The sequence below is a fragment of the Callithrix jacchus genome, chromosome 8, assembly GCF_049354715.1.
Source record: "Callithrix jacchus isolate 240 chromosome 8, calJac240_pri, whole genome shotgun sequence".
Taxonomy (NCBI): Eukaryota; Metazoa; Chordata; class Mammalia; order Primates; family Cebidae; genus Callithrix; species Callithrix jacchus.
In genome coordinates, this window is record NC_133509.1 from 100,405,325 (window position 1) to 100,422,946 (window position 17,622).

Consider the following 17,622-nt stretch of genomic DNA (forward strand, 5'->3'; position numbering starts at 1 on the left):
ATGGACATAGAAGCAGTGCTTATAGTTACCTTGGAACCCATCAAAGAAAAAAAAAATGAAGCAACTTCCTACTCTGTTGCCCTCTTGGAACATTTCATAGTTTGGATGAAAATCAGCTGAAACATTGTTAGTCTTTATTAGCATAAGACTATGTTAGAAAATGGTGGTCATGAGAGGGCTCTGAAGGAGAGTTCTTTATTTTTTATTTTATTTTATTTTTTTTGAGAAAGAGTCTCACTTCGTCACCAGGCACCAGGCTGGAGTGCAGTGGTGTGACCTCGGCTCAATGCAGCATCCGCCTCCCAGGTTCAAGCAATTCTCCTGCCTCAGCCTCCCAAGTAGCTGCCACCATGCCCGGCTAATTTTTGTATTTTTAGTAGAAACGGAGTCTCACCATGTTGGCCAGGCTGGTTTCGAACTTCTGACTTCAGGTGATCCTCCCGCCTTGGCCTCCCAAAGTGCTGGGATTACACGTGTAAGCCACCACACCCATGCCCAGCCTTGAATTATATTAAGAAGGTTGGGGCTGGGCATGGTCTGGGTCGAGCAGTCTCCCATCTTGGCCTCCTGAAGTGCTGGGATGACAGGAGCAAGCTACCTCACCCAGCCTGGGCTGTGTTTTGGATCTCACTATGTAGGTGCTCTGTAGTAGAGGAAACAGTAATATATGATAATGAAAAGCTTCGAAGTAGACATATGGCTGAAAGGGAGATTTGAATAGGGTTTTGCAGCAGCTATTTTAGTTGATGATACATCTTTAATTTAAATTGCAACTGCCTTTTTTCATTTTGCTTCATTCTTCTGTGATGATCTAGTAGAAGTTAAATGAGATCATTTTGATAGTTGGTTTGCAGGCTTTGGTGTATGCTCCCAACCTTTCAAAGCCTGCCTGTGCTTTTTAGGGCGCTCAGTTTGTGACTGAAAGGATCAGTTATTCTCTTCTACCTTTTTAATGCACTGCTGGTTTCTAGCAGCTGCTGCTTAACACTGTTCATTCTTGAGTTTGGTGAATTGTTTTCTGTGCTCCATGTGATTTCTTTGTTTTTATGAGGTATTTTTTGACTACAGGTGAGCCAGTTTCCTGGGAATATAATCTATGTTTGAAATTAAATTATCTTTATCCTCTTTAAATATGTAAATCCTCTTATTATCTTCTAGTTTGCCTCTTGCTTTGTGACTTCTTGTGTTTCTCTTGTAATGCTTGCTTAGCTTTTGATTTAAATACCAGACTGTGTTGGTTTGCATCCATAGAAGACATAGGCCTATTCATATATTAGGAAAGTGTGAATATTTGGCCACCATATTTAGGATTATTGGGGCATTTCTTTACAACTTTATAGAATACAGAAAAATAGGTGAGTTTTCTGTTCCTTCCTAATTAAGTTCACCATCGACCTTGTACTTTTTGAACCAGCTTGAAAAGTAAAAACAACATGAATAATAATATATTTACTATTTCTACATGGATATACTGACTGTATCTATGGAAAATATATTTGATTAGTTATGTGAAGCTCTCAAGGGTAAATGTGTCAGGTATAGTCAATATTTTAGTATTGTCATGTATTACTATTTTTCCATAAATGATTAGAAAGTTATTTATGATTTTTTATTTTTCAGCTAAATATTATGAAAATTTCAATACTGTTGCTTTTTTTTTGATAGCCAGAGGAAGTTAGAGAACAGATTTATCAACATTAAACAGTCACTGGCAAGAACCATTTCTTTGTAACATGTTGCTTTGCTCCTTAAACTCTTTCTCTGCCAACCTGTAACAAAGGTGAATATGAAGCAAGTGTACAGTATACTAGCTTTCTTTAATTTTCTGGGATGTATCTCTTTTACTCTCCATGTATAAAATCTTAGGGAATCTTAAAGCTTTCTTTATTATCCTTCTTTATTTCTTCCCAAGGAAGTATTGATGTTTTTGTAGGAATCTCTGCTATCCAGGGATAAAAGTAAAAACATACAATTAAAAAAATTTCAGCCATTGAGGATTAAAAAAAAAATGAATAGATCAGTTACTTAAAAAGTACTATAGATAAAAAAAAAAAATTACCTATTTGAATAAATAATTGTCCAGGAAATTAACTGTTGATCATGTTTAAAATATAATGGAAAAATGAGTCTTAAAATGTGTATAACTTCATTTGTGTTGATTCATGTTATAACTTTTTTTTAGTAAAATGCAACATTAGACAATGTGTTTGGATTCTGTGTTTTGTTTATTGGTATCACACATATATGTCATGTGGGTCAAGACTTGTTTCATAGTAAAACAGATGGCGTGGCAAGGGAGAAGAAACCTAAAATGCAAGTTTTTGCACATACACTAAAGAAATTCTGTGCACTTTCTTTTCAAAAAACATTAAAAACTCCAAAACCCAAGGAAGAAAAAGCTTCTTGCATTTATCCAACAATTCTTATCTATTAGTTGCAGGACAAAAATAATAAAATATTAATTATATAGTCAAAAAATAGCTTTTAACTATGAAGAAGTCTTTTTATCAAATTCTTCTGTTCATTAGACCTACTTTTGGTTATTATTTAAATGTAACTGGGCAGTTCCAAGAAAAGCTTCAGAACAGCTGTAATTACAGCTGCAGATTTAGTCAAAATAGGGGCTGTAAAAGGGCCTTTCCTCTCCTTTTGAGTCTGTTTCACCCCCTCCCAAAATAACCCAAATTTAGTTGTAAAAGTTTTTGGTAAGCTCAGGATTTCTGAAACTGGAGTGCCATGTGTTTAACTGCATGCAGATGTGATGATTACATGTGGCTTTTAAGGTTCCTATAACCTTTTAGTTCTTCTATTGCTCTATGCAGTTAAGTGATTTTTTTTTCAGCTGTGTTAGTATTGAATTTTACAGATACACATGTATTTTAAACACAGTTTAATGATTTTTATCAAGGCCCAGGCATCAGCTCAAACTACTGAGAGGAGTGATAGTTTTAAATCTAAATTTCAGCTAATATTGACATTATTACAAGTTGACTGGAAACATTTACAAAAGGCTGTATCTGTGTTTAAAAAAATTCTTTAAATTTTACTCTACTAGGAAATTGCCTTTGACCTCATCTAAAAACAAATTTGTCAAATCTCTTAATTTTTAGAGAAAGACCTATTATGATAAATCAAAAACTAAATACACATCTATGTCATATCTCTCCCTGTCCCCAGAGCTTTGAACTCAGGAGTTGATGGCATTCTAAGGTCTGTTTTTTAGTTAATCAGTCAGGTATATGGAAGACTGTGGCTAAGAACAAGAATGAGCCTTTTTCCCTTTCCCAGTTAATTGCCATTTCTTTTGCAGATGGCAGTTATGCTGAATGTTGATCATAAGATATAATAACATATCTTGGATTCTTACTACAGTTTTACAGTGTTATCTACTCAGAATCTGGTTCATAATTGTAGTGACTTGTTGAATCACACATAGGGAAATTTGAAGAGCCTTCTGCTAAAGCCAGCGATTTAACACTTTTAGTTAGAAACCAAGTGAAACTTGCCTATATTTGCATAGTACCATATTAAAAGTGGTAAGTGTATAAAATTGTGTAGGACACGGTTCTCACTTCAAAGTACAGTGGGTAGACAAGTTGCAAATGTATGCATTAAAATAATAATAAAAATAATGCATTAAAATAATAATGATTACAGGGTAAATAAACCTAGCTTTAAATCCCCAGACTCAACATTTCTTTAAATCTTAAATTCTAAAGATTGAGACCAACTTTCTTACACATGAGGAAACAGATTCAGAGAAGTGCAGTGAATTGTCATTAATTAAAAGAGGTTTATAGGACAGTTGACTTTTTAAATCTTGGATGTCAGTTAATGTTTATTGATTTCTTGTTTCAAATATTTTTACAGGGAAACTGCTGGTCCTTTTCTCATGTGAGTCCAGTGGGAATAGCAGCATGGGGACAATAGGTTATTTTCAAACTGGGTAAAATTGAACAGAAGCCATTTCAGAGAATACTGGAGATCTGAAATGAGTAATAAAACACATTCATTAAGACAGAATAAAGGAACTATATTTATAAAATCACATAATGTTTAAAGCACAAATTGATTTATAGATGTGAGGAAAGATAGCAGGTAAAATGTATGTGACATGGATTATAATTTTGATGATTAAGTATAACTTAATAATTATGTGAGGAAAAAGAAATTAACAGAAAATCTTTTAGGAAGGTAAGTAGAACTTTTGAGACCTTAGTAAGATAGGAAAAGTGAAATGTGAAAAATAAGCTAATTTTATATAGGAAGGCCGTAGATTTAACTCATTGTTAAAAACTTTCATCATCACAATCCTCTGCCTTCTTCCTTACCCCACTGGTTCTCTCTAAGGGTAGCTCTGGTGTGGTATAAAGCTCTGGTGTCACGTGGTGTGATGTAATATAATGCCATGAAGTTCTGATTTTGCCACTTTTGACTACCCTGGTCTTAGAATAAAAGTTTGCTTATGAAGACATAAAAAAATGAATAATTTTGAATAAGTTATTTGGACTTGTGAACTTCAGTTACTTAGCAAAAAATGAGACTGTCTTCAATGTGCGTAATTGCACAGTTGTTGGGAAAATCAAATGAAACCATGTGAAAGTGTTTTAAAAACTGACAGTAATATTTCTTTCATATTAAAACTGTAGATTGAATCCAACATGACAAATATTTATGAGTATGTTAAATCAAGTTTAGCTGAAAGCTTCCTCCTTACTTAAGTTCAGCCTAAAGGTTTTTCTGTACATTGTGACCTATAACAAGTAGAGGTGTAAACAGACTGTAGCTACACTTCTGCCGGTCACTAAGTTTTGGCCAATCAAATGTAGTCAACTGTTTGAACTGTGTTCAAATAAGGCAAACAGCAACCTGTAACCAGTCTAGCTGTTTTTGTACGTCATGAACTTGTTCTGTACATCACTTTCCTTTTTCTGTCCTCAAATCTTCCTTTTTCTTGTCCTTAAATCTTTCTGTTCTTAAATCTTGGCTGTGCTGGAGTTTCAGAGCCTACTCTGGTTTGGGAGGCTGCCTGATATGCAAAGAGAAAGGAAAGAAAATACATATCTATAATATATGACAGAATATGAAAAGGGTAATGTGAGATTCAGCTTAACTATATTTTGGCTTAGGCTAAAGAGCTACCCACCTGAATCTGTTCTGAGTCCATAAGGCTTGGTTTACCACAGGTGGCAAAGTAGGAATTTTGGCTGTTTTGTGTCTCTCTCTGTCTCCCCCTACCTGCTGCTTCCCTCCTCTCCTCCCCTTTATCTCCCCTACTCCCTCTTTCTCCCCCTCTCCCCCGTTGCTTAAGGTGAAAGTTTAAACTTGGGCTCTCCAACAGTTGCAGATAGGAGTTTGTTGATTTTTTGTGTATAGGCATGAATCAATTGCCAAGTCAGAGTGCCAAAAGGAATGTACAATTTTTAGACTTTGGTGAGTATTGCCAATGAGATAACTTCTAGATTTTAATACCTGCATTGGATACCTTACTAGGACATAGCTGATTAAAGTGGACTTTAGAAACACCTCTTTCAGTTATCTGTGAAGATACTTTTTACAGGGTCCTAGACTTAGCTTGACTACTTTTTATAGTGAGCAATCTTTTTATCATGTAATGCAGACTACTTTGTTATGGGCTTCATCCAGCATTTGGAGTTCTTTGTTTTTGTCAGTCCCAAATGACCACCTTCTCCCTCTGTTGTTCTGTATTCTTTACATTTTATTAGATATGCTTTAGGCTTGACTGAGAAGAGAACATGTTGATGGGGAAGCTAGGAATAGAGAGAGAAGGGATAAGTTCAGGAAGCATGACAAAAAAGGAAATAATGGTAATAATAATGGTTAATACATATTAGCACTGAAGTCTGTGGTACTGTGCTAAATCTTTTTCTTACATTATCTCATAACCTGTAGAATTGATGTTTTAATATTAAGTATTAAATGAAAGAAATTAAATGAAAAATTTAATATTGACAGCAAATAATATTTACCCTCTGTTACACACAAAGAAACTGAGCTACAATAATTTGCCCAGTGAAACATAGACTTCTTGCTAGACTATTGATTCTAGAGACCAAACCTTTAACATTGCTATGTATGGTCTCTTTGGGATAACCTTGGAGGCCTCTTTGGGAAAATTTTTCTTTTTCCTTTTCTCTAAGTGTCATAATCTTTGGTGATAAAAGATTAGTATTTCAAGGCCAGTAACTTGGGTGGAAGTGGAGAGGAGGTGAAGGTGAAAAAATATAAAATTTATTCAATATTTTAAGGTTAGATGAAGCGATAAGAAAGGAAAGAACCTGGAAACAGATAAGTGAATGTAATATACTTTGCAAGTCAGGTGGAAAGGAAATTTTGGTTCAGCTGTTGTAATGACTTTATTTTATAATATTATATATAAACATAGAAGTTTGATCTAGGTATAGTTTAGTAGAAACTGTGGTCATTAGTTTATTAGACGAGTGCTATCCAATAGAAACATAAAGTGAACCACACATGTAATTTTTAACTTTTTGGTATCTACATTAAAAAAAATTAAAAGAAGCAGTCAAAATTAGTTTCAGTGATTTAACATAACATATTCACAATACTTCAATAACTAATTAAAATAAAAGTGTCAGTTAGATTTTTACATTCTTTTATTCATATTAAGTTGTTGAAATCCATGTATATTTTACACTTACAGCACATCTCAGTTCAAACTAACCACATTTTTATATGGCTACATTTGGCTACTGATTACCTTACCGGATACTGTATTTACATACCATTAGAAGAGAAAAGATTTATTGTAGTTGCTATGTTTATAAAAAGTTTCTGATTGAATTACAAGTAGATGGCTTAGTCTCCCTATGTAACAAACAAGGAGTGGAGAAAAATCTTGGGCTGCAAAGCATCACTCTTCAGTTGTGTCCAGAGAATCTGCTGAGGAGGGACAACATGTTTTTTAAATTTTAAAAATTTTACTTCAAGTTCTAGGATACAGGTGCAGAATGAGCAGGTTTGTTGCATAAATATACATATGTCTTGGTGGTTGGCTGCTCCTGTTAACCCTTAATCTAGGTTTTAAGCCCAGCATGCATTAGGAATTTATCGTAATGCTCTCCCTCCCCTTGTTGCCCACCCCACCCCACCCCACCGATTTTTTTTTTATACCTAAGGAAGTGGATTTACCAAATATTTAGATTTCCTGTGGATTGAGATTTTGTGGGTGTTGTATAGTTAGAAGGACTTTTAAGAGACTCCAGAATTTCTGCTATCGTAGTTCTGGACTCTGGTTTTATCTAAAGACCTCTCAATGCTTTTTCTCTAAAAAGAGCTCTGTGGGAGAGGCACACAGTTCTTACTTTGTGTGAAACATGGTGTTTGTTGATTTAGGTACTTTGTGTCTCTGTCAGGAACCCTTCACAACCTTACTGTTTTTTTCTTTTTATGACATTTAATATAGTTTCATTCCTCAGGTGGGAGTTACTAAAATTTACTTTTCCTTTAAAAAAAAAAACTAACAGTAAATTAAATAAACTTAACACATTTAAAAAAAAACTATAGAGCCGGGCGCGGTGGTTCACGCCTGTAATCCCAGCACTTTGGGAGGCCGAGGCAGGTGGAGGATCACAAGGTCAAGAGATTGAGACCATCCAGGTCAACATGGTGAAACCCCGTCTCTACTAAAAATACAAAAAATTAGCTGGGCATGGTGGCGCGTGCCTGTAATCCCAGCTACTCAGGAGGATGAGGCAGGAGAATTGCCTGAGCCCAGGAGGCGGAGGTTGCGGTGAGCCGAGATTGTGCCATTGCACTCCAGCCTGGGTAACAAGAGTGAAACTCCGTCTCAAAAAAAAAAAAAAAAAAAAAAAAACTATAGCAAATATTTTCTAACTATGAAAGTTAAAAAAAGTTATATATTCTTTGTGAAAATTTAGGTTATTGGCATACCTGTTTTTACCTATTAAGTGAACAGGTCTCAAGTAAAGTTTTCACTTTGGCTTCTTCTTGTAGCATTGTGCTTCCTTGGCAGTAGCACTCCAGTGAATCATCACCTCTGGTTTGGATGTAGTAGTACTGGAGATTTGGTTTCCTTTAAGGAGAGTGTGAACAAATGGGGTTATGTGTTCCTCCAGACTAAGGTCTATTTGTATATTGCTCTTTATCTATGTATCATATTTTATTTGGTTAAGAGCCTAATTCTAATGCATTTAATTTTTAAAAATCTTAGATAGCTAACTATTTGTAGGGTTTAAGAAACTAAACAACAGCCATAGGATTTGTATTACTTATTGAAAGATGCCAGTGAGATAGAATCCAAGTTTTCTATACAATTTAGCAGAGGCGAACATACTTTTATCATTTTTCCATTTTCTGAATTTGTGATATGCCAATGTTATTATGTAATATTTTTTGCTATGACTAGAGTGTTTTATTTGTTGTGAATGTAGTCTTGGTTCAAGTAGGGGTAAAGGGGGATTTTTGGAAACCAGTGCTTACCATTTTGGGGATAGGTGGTGGGAACAGTCTAGTTGGAAATACACTTGGGAAAAAGAAAACCATTTAGTAGGAACTTGAGATGAGGGGAGAAACAGACATTTTTAGGAAAGTTACCTAGTGTTTTAAAAATAAAAAATTAATCATTAGGAACATAATTAGATTTTAGAAAATTTGTTTAAGTAGGAAAAAATATGTTAAATAGAGAACTTTGAAGTAAATACAATTAATGTTTATATATTGCAGGGAGGAAGTAAGTCTCTTAGTTGACCCCCCGAGGCTGCTTGGATGTGAAGAACCATAAAACTGAGTTTGTACTGTCTTTGAGTTAAACAGCTAACCCTGAGTGATTTCAGGATAGATTCCTTTAACATATTTTCAATAATATTCCTTTTAGAGTTATTATTACATAGATTACCTAATTGGTAATTCTCAAGTGCTGTGAAACAGTAAACATTCTTAACAACCTCAGCCTATCATAGTCCTATGACTGCCTTTCTTTCACTCTTAGTCATATAGGAACATAGTAAGAGCATGAGATATGGTTAGACTTTGTCTCCTCATCCAAATCTCATCTTGAATTGTAATCCCCATAATCCCTACATGTCAAAGGAGAGACCTGGTGGGAGGTGATTGGATCATGGAGGTGGTGTCCCCATGTTGTTCTCATGATAGTGAGTTCTCATGAGATCAGATGGGGTTTTATATATGTTCGACAGTTCCTCATTCACATACTCACTCTCTCTTATTGCCACCATATAAGACATGCCTCTTCCCCTTCTGCCATGATTGTAAATTTCCTGAGGCCTCCCCAGCCATGCAGAACTTTGAGTCAGTTAAACCTCTTTTCTTTATAAATTACCCAATCTTTGGCAGTTCTTTATAGCAGTGTGAGAATGAACTAATACAGCATGCTTTGGCCGTGATTTTCCTGGTATAACTCAGAAAATTCTTCTACAGAGTATGACTGTGGAGTGGTTTTGTACCTGCTGTTGTTGCCTTGGTGCTTCAGGAAGTTAGCTTAGATTAAAGAGTTCAGGTTTTGGAGTCAAATGGGTTGTCTTGAATTCTCAGACCCTTAACTATCCCTGTGACTTTGGGCAAGTTACTAGACCTCAGCTTCCTCAACTGCAAATTGGAAAAAATAGTAATCACCTCCTAGGGTTGTGATGAAGATTAATGATAATAGCAGCTCCTTTTATTGAGCATTTATTTATTCCAGCTAGACACTGTGTTGCATACTTTATATGCAGTATATAATTTAATTTTTATGTGTATGTAGAGTATGTAAAAGTTCATTGCCAACAGCAATATATGTCCAGTAACTGGTTGTTATTATTTTTTCTATATATTGACTCCTTAATCAGAAGTTGGTGCTCCTAAGATGAAAGATGGGAATGGGTGTTTTGATCAGACCTGAAGGACCTGTTTGGAAGTTGACAGTGGTTTGAAGGTGAAATATTTACTAGAGTGTGGTTCAAGGATAATCTGCATGGTAATTACCTTGGAAGCTTGTTCAAATGTAGAGTTTTGTGTTTGTTGTCTGAAATTCTTGAGTCTGAAACAGGATTTCTGTCCATGACTCTGCAGTTTTATAAGCTTAATCATAATTCCTATTACCTGTGAAGTTTGAGAATCATCTTTTTAATTTATTCTTTCTCATGATTAAAAAATGATTCTAATGATTTTTAAATAATTATTTTTCTTTGATGTAAAAGCTTTCCATTTTATTGGTAACAGGTGGTAAATTTTTTCCATTTAAATGTTTATATATATGTGATTTTTCTATGTTATAAGAGTTTAAGGGATGATGACATTTATTCATTCAGCTTATGTTTAGTAAATATTAAAGTATTATAAATATTAAGATTTATAAAATGCAACTACTTAACTTATTTGTGGTATTTTAAAATGAATATATCATATTTTATTCAGTTATTGAAACAAAATAATTGTTGAGACTCAGCAAAATAGTCTTAGTTTACTGTAAAATATGTCATATTTTACTCAATGTATAGTCTCCAGACAGGGTGGGAAAGGAAGGCAGATTGAGAATATGCTGTTATGAAGCTAGATGGAGAGGAAAAGGGAGTGATTTTCTGCTGCTAACTAGAAGAAAAACATAACTACAAATAATTTATATAACTAATACGAATAATGAAAAGCTGATAAAACTTTTCAAAGAATTTTGGTCAGGGTTATTAGTCATATTATTTAATGAAAGAATAATCTGGAATGCTCAGCCTCTGTGTTTTCAACTACTGCTTTGTACCCTAAGAACAGTCTTTGGGTTTTATCTGTCTATTCTTTTGAATTATGTCTTTGCCTTCCTGGGAAGTCTCACTCTACTTTTTAGGAAATCAAGTTACCTACAGTACTTCACATTACCTTATCTTTTTTTAGATTCTTCAAGTAAAATCTTACTCAAAGGAACCAATAAATTGCTTCAAGTCATAATTTTAAACTTAGGAGTTTGAAAGACTGTATTTCAGTGAGTCTTTGCATTGGTGTCTTTAGCTCTCAAATTTTTTTGGCTCCAGTATCCACTTGAATAATTCTTATGGGTTAAGCAACTGTATTTTTAATATGTGTAGTTTTGTTCATTATCAGAAACTAGGTCACCAGGGTTTGTTTTATCATTGTTAATGAAAAAGGTATTGTATGCTTTTTTTTTAGGAATATATTTGTACTGAGTGATAGTAATGCTCTGCTTTAAATACTCATAGAATATAATTTTGCATATTTTAAACTCTATCTGCCAGTATAATGTTATTTATCTTTGAGAATTTTGACTGTTCTTTCATGCTATTTAGAATTAAATGAACTGTTAAAACTTCTAGTAAGCTTTTTACTGACAGCCTCTGTCTGACCTCTTTAGAGGTTTTCCTCAATATTTTCAGAAGTAACATTTGGGTCTTACTGAAATAGGAATTTTTGCTTGTATAGTAACAGATGGAAACAGTAGATTTTTTCAGAGGTTGGAAGCAGTGGGATACAGAGGAAGAGAAAAATCAGACTAAATTTATGTCATGCCTCTTTCATTGTGAAAAATAATTATAGCCTCATGTACATGATTTTTCTGAGGATTGTAGTGGTGGTAATGGTTGTGGAAGTAGTAATAGTTGTGGGGATGTTTTAAGGAGGCATTGGGGAAGGATGTATCTCCCAACATAGGGTTTCAGTTACTTCCCAAATATAAATAACCGTGGTTATTACCAGAAATTTTTCTTTAAGAGGCAGGGATCTCACTGTGTTGCCCAGCCTGGTCTCAAACTCCTAGGCTCAAGTAATTCTTCTGCCTCAACCTCCCAAGTAGCTAGGACTACAGACACACACCACCATACCTGGCTGAATTTTTTTAACCAGAGAAGAGCACACTAATTTTTTCTTTACTCTTATAGCATTTTCATTACCAGTAATTATACATTCCTTCTAAATGACTTCAGAATGTTTAGGGATGGTATTGACAAACTAGTATTATTTTGTGATTAGGTATAGGCCTTAGACTACAGCGTAAGTCTCAGGTTTACCACCTTTTTTTTTTCAGTAGTACATGGGGCAAATTATTTAATATCTCATTTTGCCATAGCTAATTATTAATAAATACCTATTTTATACGCGTTGAAGATTAAATCAGTTTGTAAAAAAAGAATGGGCTGGGTATAGTGGCTCATACCTGTAATCCCAACACTTTAGGAGGCTGAGGTGGGAGGATTACTTGAGTCTAGTAATCCTAGGCTCAAGATCAGCCTGAGCAACATAGCTAGGCCTTATATGGACAAAAAAGGAAAAATTTAGGTTGGTGTGGTGGTGTGTGCCTATAGTCTCAGCTACGTGGGTTGCTGAGGCAGGAGGATCGCTTGAGTCCAGGAGGTCCATCTAGGCTGCAGTGAGCTATGATTGTACCATGGCATTCCAGCCTGAGCAACACAGCAAGACCCTGTCTCAAAAAGAAAAAGAAAAAGAGAATAATGCCTGCAAAAAGTATGTGTTGAATAATTAGTTATAATTATTATTCACTCTCTAAAATAGTATTCTTAGTAAACTCTAATTGACTTTAGGGCAAAACATTTTTATATTTAAAAGTTCGGAAAAATTCCATTTAGTTATTTTTAGGTTGGTATTTGTCTCTCACACACACTCACTCACGCCCCTTTCAAACTGTTATAGAACAATGTTTTTCAAACTTTAATGTGCATATAGGATTGTGTAGGGATCACAATAATGTGTAAATTCTTACTCAGTAATTTTTGGAATAGGATGAGATGTTGCATTTCCAACAAGCTCCTGTTGGTAATCTAGATGTAGCTCATCCTTACAACATACTTTCAGTAGCACAGTTATGCAGTGTTCTATTAAGTGGTTCTTATTCCTGCTTTCAGTATATTATAAACACTTGGGTATTTTTTGTTCTTTATGCCTGGGCTCTGTGTTATACCAGTTAAATCAGATCTTTGACTTTGGGGTTCTGGGCCTCATCATCATCATCATTTTTTTTTTTTTTTTTTTTTTTAGGAAAAATATCCTGGGTCTTTCTCTAGTGAAACCAGCATTAAGAGCTACCACTGTAGTTATCTGAAGGAGGGTCATAAGCTAAGAAGCTATATTTTATGTCTTCACTTACTTTGTTGTCTTCCATTTTAAGCTCATTTCCTCTGTAGAGATGATAGTGGACAGCTGGTTAGAACTCTTAAACTGGGAGGCAGTTAATATGTTGGCCAGAAGTTTTCTTTTTACTAGACTAAAAGACTAACTGCTGAACTTCCTTTATGGATCCTGTTTCTTATCCCCTTTCACCATCTGTGTAATTTTCTTTGGACTTTACCTAATTTATCAATAGCTTCCTTAAAAGTATAATAACCCAAACTAGATATAAAACTGCTGTAAAAGAACTGAACAATGGTAGAGGCAGAAGAATCACAGATCTAAAAATCTGTCATTTTCATTAAAGCAGAAAACTTGTATTCGTTTCAGACTTTTTATTTGCCTTTTCTTTATGTTTTTCAGGGTTAAAATTTGTTTTCTACTGTGATATTTGTCTCAGTATATTGCTTTCTTGGGTTTTGTTTTTTCTTCCTCTTTCCTCAACTCTGGTTCTTGTATTCATTTTTCATCTTGCACCTATTTTGAAGGAGAGGCAGTAAATATTTTCTTATGGACTATCATGTTTTGGGAAGACCGTTTTCCATAGTGATCAAGATCATGTTGAATTTTATTCCGTCTAGCCATGATGGCTCAATTAGGATCAGGTCAGAAAAACAGTCCACACTAAATACTCAAGGCAGGAGGATTTCTTGAGGCCAGGAGTTTGAGACCAGTCTGGGTAACATAGTAATACCTGTCTCTACAGAATTACAAAAAAAATTACAAACAAAAACAAAAATTTCAGCCCAGAAAATTCCCCTCCCTTTCCCTTCCCCCTCCCCTTCCTCTACCCCTCCCACTTGCCTTCCCCTCCCCTTCCCTTACCCCTCCCCTTCCTCTACTCCTCCCCTCCTCCCTCCCTTCCCCTCCCACTTGCCTTGTCCTTACCCTCCCCTCCCCTCCCCTCCTCTCCCTTTCCCTGCCCTGCCCTGCCCTTTGAGGATCTTGTTAAAATATTGATTCTGATTCAATGTGTCCATGGGTAGGACCTGAGATTGTGCATTTCTAACAAGCTCCCAGGAGAGGATGAAGCTACTGGTCCCCAGACCAGACTTCTTTCCTCCCTTCCTTCCCTTGAGAACTACTGGTTTGGCTTAGATTCAATGTTGGACTTGAATGGCTGAGTGGTGAATGATCATAAAGTAAGCCTGCCTGTCTAGAAGTATTTTGAGCAATTTTTGTAGATCTATTTATAGCTGTTTCTTTCCAGGTAGGATCAGAGAAGTATATGCTTCTGAATAGGTTAAATTTTCTTCTATAACATAATGCTGCCCTCAAGGCAGAAACGTGCCTATCACTTGTTATTTTCCTGGAAGGCATGAGGCTGCTTCGTAATTGTGTACATGTTTAAGGGAAACTGAGTAATTGAGGATAGGCTAGAATAATTAACAAATTCATACATCAGATAATTTGCTTTCATTAAAGTCATTATTACTCTTATTTATTGGTTGTTCCTGATGATAGGGCATCTGTAGATTTCAAAGAGTGTGAATTTCATACTGATTGCTTTTCTCTACTTTTGACAGTTTAAACTTGTTGTCAAAACATAAGAGTCTTGCCTTGAGCCAAATAAGTGGTAGTCTTTCTTAATGAAACTTTGAATAGAGCCCAAATTTATGAAATTGTTAATTATTCTTCACATCTAGATTTTACTTTACTAAAAGTAAAGTGATTTTTATTTGCTAATACAAATAGAAAAATAATCTTTTATTTTGTTGCCATCCTTCAAGGACCTCTCTCTGGCCTTCTCTCCCTCCCTTCCTGGGTCTTTTCTTTTATATTTACAGCCTGGATTTTGAAAGGTTCTGGGTTCCTTTTGTCCGTTGATACTTACATGAATGTTATCCTTAAGTTTTTAATTCAGGCTACCAGCAGACATAATGTGCCCCTTAATTAATTGGGGTGAGGGAGTTAACTTCAAAGTTAAGGATTCCGGGGATTCCTACAGATGGGTGTTAAAAAAACCAGCTCAATGTTAGGATCCCTAACAAAGCATTTTGATTGGCATATGGAGACCTTTGCATGAACACAAATGTTCATATTTGAATATTTATAGAAGATAATCTGTCAAAATTACTGTTATTTTAATTTGCCAAGCTTGGCTGATTGCCGCAGTTGGATGTTAGTTGAATTCAAGATGAAGAGTTGTAAGTATGTTCTGGTGTGGGACATGCTTTTTGTCCTTGAAGCTGTTTGAATTTCTAGCCTCTCCCACCTATACCCTCTTCTTTAAAACTGTGTGATTTTTTGTATCAGTTTAACTTTCATGTTCCTTTTGTAGGAAAAAATAAAGTAAGATGTTAACTGTAAGGATTTTTTTTTTTACTAAATTTGTTGACATTGGTGATCAGGAATTGTTTAAATAATTTTACTGTTTATCCATTCAAAAAGTTTAAATTTCTGCTTTAAAGGACCTATCCTTGGAGACTCAAACCTGGGGATATGTATCTTATTTGTATGGTTTTGTGTGAGATATGGTTCACATTAACAACAAAGAAAATGTAGACTTCTAGATAATTAATGTTTCCCCTTTCTTTTGTCTCATTTGAACAGCTAATAATTTTCGTGACCCAGATTCAAGCAATAACACCTCTCTTTGTAATTGTCATGTGGTTTTGTCAGCTTTTTATGTTCTAGGGGAAGGAAAGTAAGACTTTTTTTTTTTTTTTTTACATATTGAAAGAAGTTTGTTAATAATACCTTTTTTCTCTTTTTAAAAGCCAGGAACCCTGTTCTTTCTCCATAGTGTCTTATGATTCAGAAAACATTGTATTCTCCTGCCTCAGCCTCCTGAGTAGCTGAGATTCCAGGAGCCTGCCACCATGCCCAGCTAATCTTTTTTGTATTTTTAGTAGAGACAGGGTTTCACCTTGTTGACCAGGCTGGTCTAGAACTCCTGACCTCAGGTGATATGCTTGTCTAGGCCTCCCAAAGTGCTGGGAATAAAGGTGTGAGCCACTGTGCAGGAGAATCTCTTGAACCTGGGAGGCAGAGGTTCCAGTGAGTCAAGATCATGCCTTTGCTTGCCAGTCTGGACAACAAGAGCAAAACTCCATCAAAAAAAATAGAAAACATTGTATTACTTGACAATGAAGTATCACTTTTCCTTAAAGGATTCTACAGACTACGTTATTTCAGCTTTAGAGATGATACAGTGGCTTTCTCAAAATCACATGACAGTTTTTTGGGAGTAGGGCTGTATTCTGTGCTCCATGTGCTAAGCTATCCTGTCTCATATAACTAGCCATTATTATCTGAATAGTTTTATTTTACATGTATAACCACTTGACATCACTTGTCTTTGTTTTTTTCTGATTTTTTTTTTTTTTATATCTTAGAAAGTGACATAATTGAATCAATTTTGTTGGTTATTACTTTAGCAAGTACTATGTCAAGTACTACATCTCAGTTTTTTGGTTTTTTTGTTTGTTTGTTTTTTGTGTTTTGTTTTTTTGAGACAGTGTCTCTCTGTGTCGCCAGGCTGGAGTGCAGTGGCACAGTCTTGGCTCACTGCAACCTCTGACTCTCTGATTCAAGGGATTCTTCTGCCTCAGCCTCTGGAGTAGCTTGGATTACAGGCACACACTACCACACCCAGCTAATTTTTGTATTTTTAGTAGAGATGGTGTTTTACCATGTTGGACAGACGTGAGCCACCACTCCTGGCCTACATCTCAGTTTTATTTAGACTTTTTTTTTGGAGTTTCAGGAATGTGAGGTCTCAGGAATATATTTTATATTAAAAAATTAAGAGTGGAACTTTTACAGTATTTTCTGTCTTTCACAAGCAGCCATCTTCATTCTTATTTGGCTTTTTTTTTTTTTTTTTGGTACGTTATTTCTTTTCTAGGAGATTTTATATAATCGCCTAAGATTTTATAAATTAAAAAATAAATCTCCTAGATTTTATATAATTTTACTACTTTTGCCTTTTCTTTTTGTGACCATCTCCAAGTCTCCCATGTATCACACCCTAATTCCTTATTTTCCTAGGAAAACTTATTTGTCCAACTCTGTAGCTATCCTCTGGCTGGATAACAAAATTACTAATAATTCCATAACATGTTACCCTAGCTACTAATTTTGTAATAGTCCATCAAATGTTCACTGTGTAGATTGTTCAGAGGTGACTGTTGTACATAATGCACCACAGATGTGGAAGTAATAATAAAATTTACATAGTTGTAAAGTGAGGATATTGCTAATATGTTCCCTAGGGTCTGCTAAGTTTGGAGGCTTATTTTGTAATGGTTCTTTCAGATTTATTAAGGTGAATGAGATACTATGTTTACTTCAAATTTTAATTGGTATGATTTTGGTTAAGTTGGTTAAAAGTCAATGGAATAAAAGTTAAACCAGCAATATAAAAAGTAATAAGCTACTTTTCTTTTTTTTTTTTTTTGAGACGGAGTTTCGCTCTTGTTACCCAGGCTGGAGTGCAATGGCGCGATCTCAGCTCACCACAACCTCCGCCTCCTGGGTTCAGGCAATTCTCCT

At 35.1% G+C, this 17,622-nt stretch overlaps 1 protein-coding gene across 50 annotated transcripts in view; it reads left to right on the forward strand.

The window, feature by feature from the left end:
• FUT8 (fucosyltransferase 8) overlaps positions 1-17,622 on the forward strand; it is a 351,449-nt gene that overhangs the window by 90,655 nt on the left and 243,172 nt on the right. For 5 of the 50 annotated variants that reach the window (XM_078335133.1, XM_078335131.1, XM_078335139.1 and 2 more), the window contains one exon: positions 9,849-9,934. The exons of 41 other annotated variants lie outside the window; for them this stretch is intronic. The gene's annotated coding sequence lies outside the window, so the exon portion shown is untranslated. Of the gene's footprint in view, positions 1-9,848; positions 9,977-17,622 lie in introns of all 50 variants that reach the window. 4 more of the 50 variants (XM_078335148.1, XM_078335135.1, XM_078335164.1 and 1 more) reach the window with 1 other exon arrangement.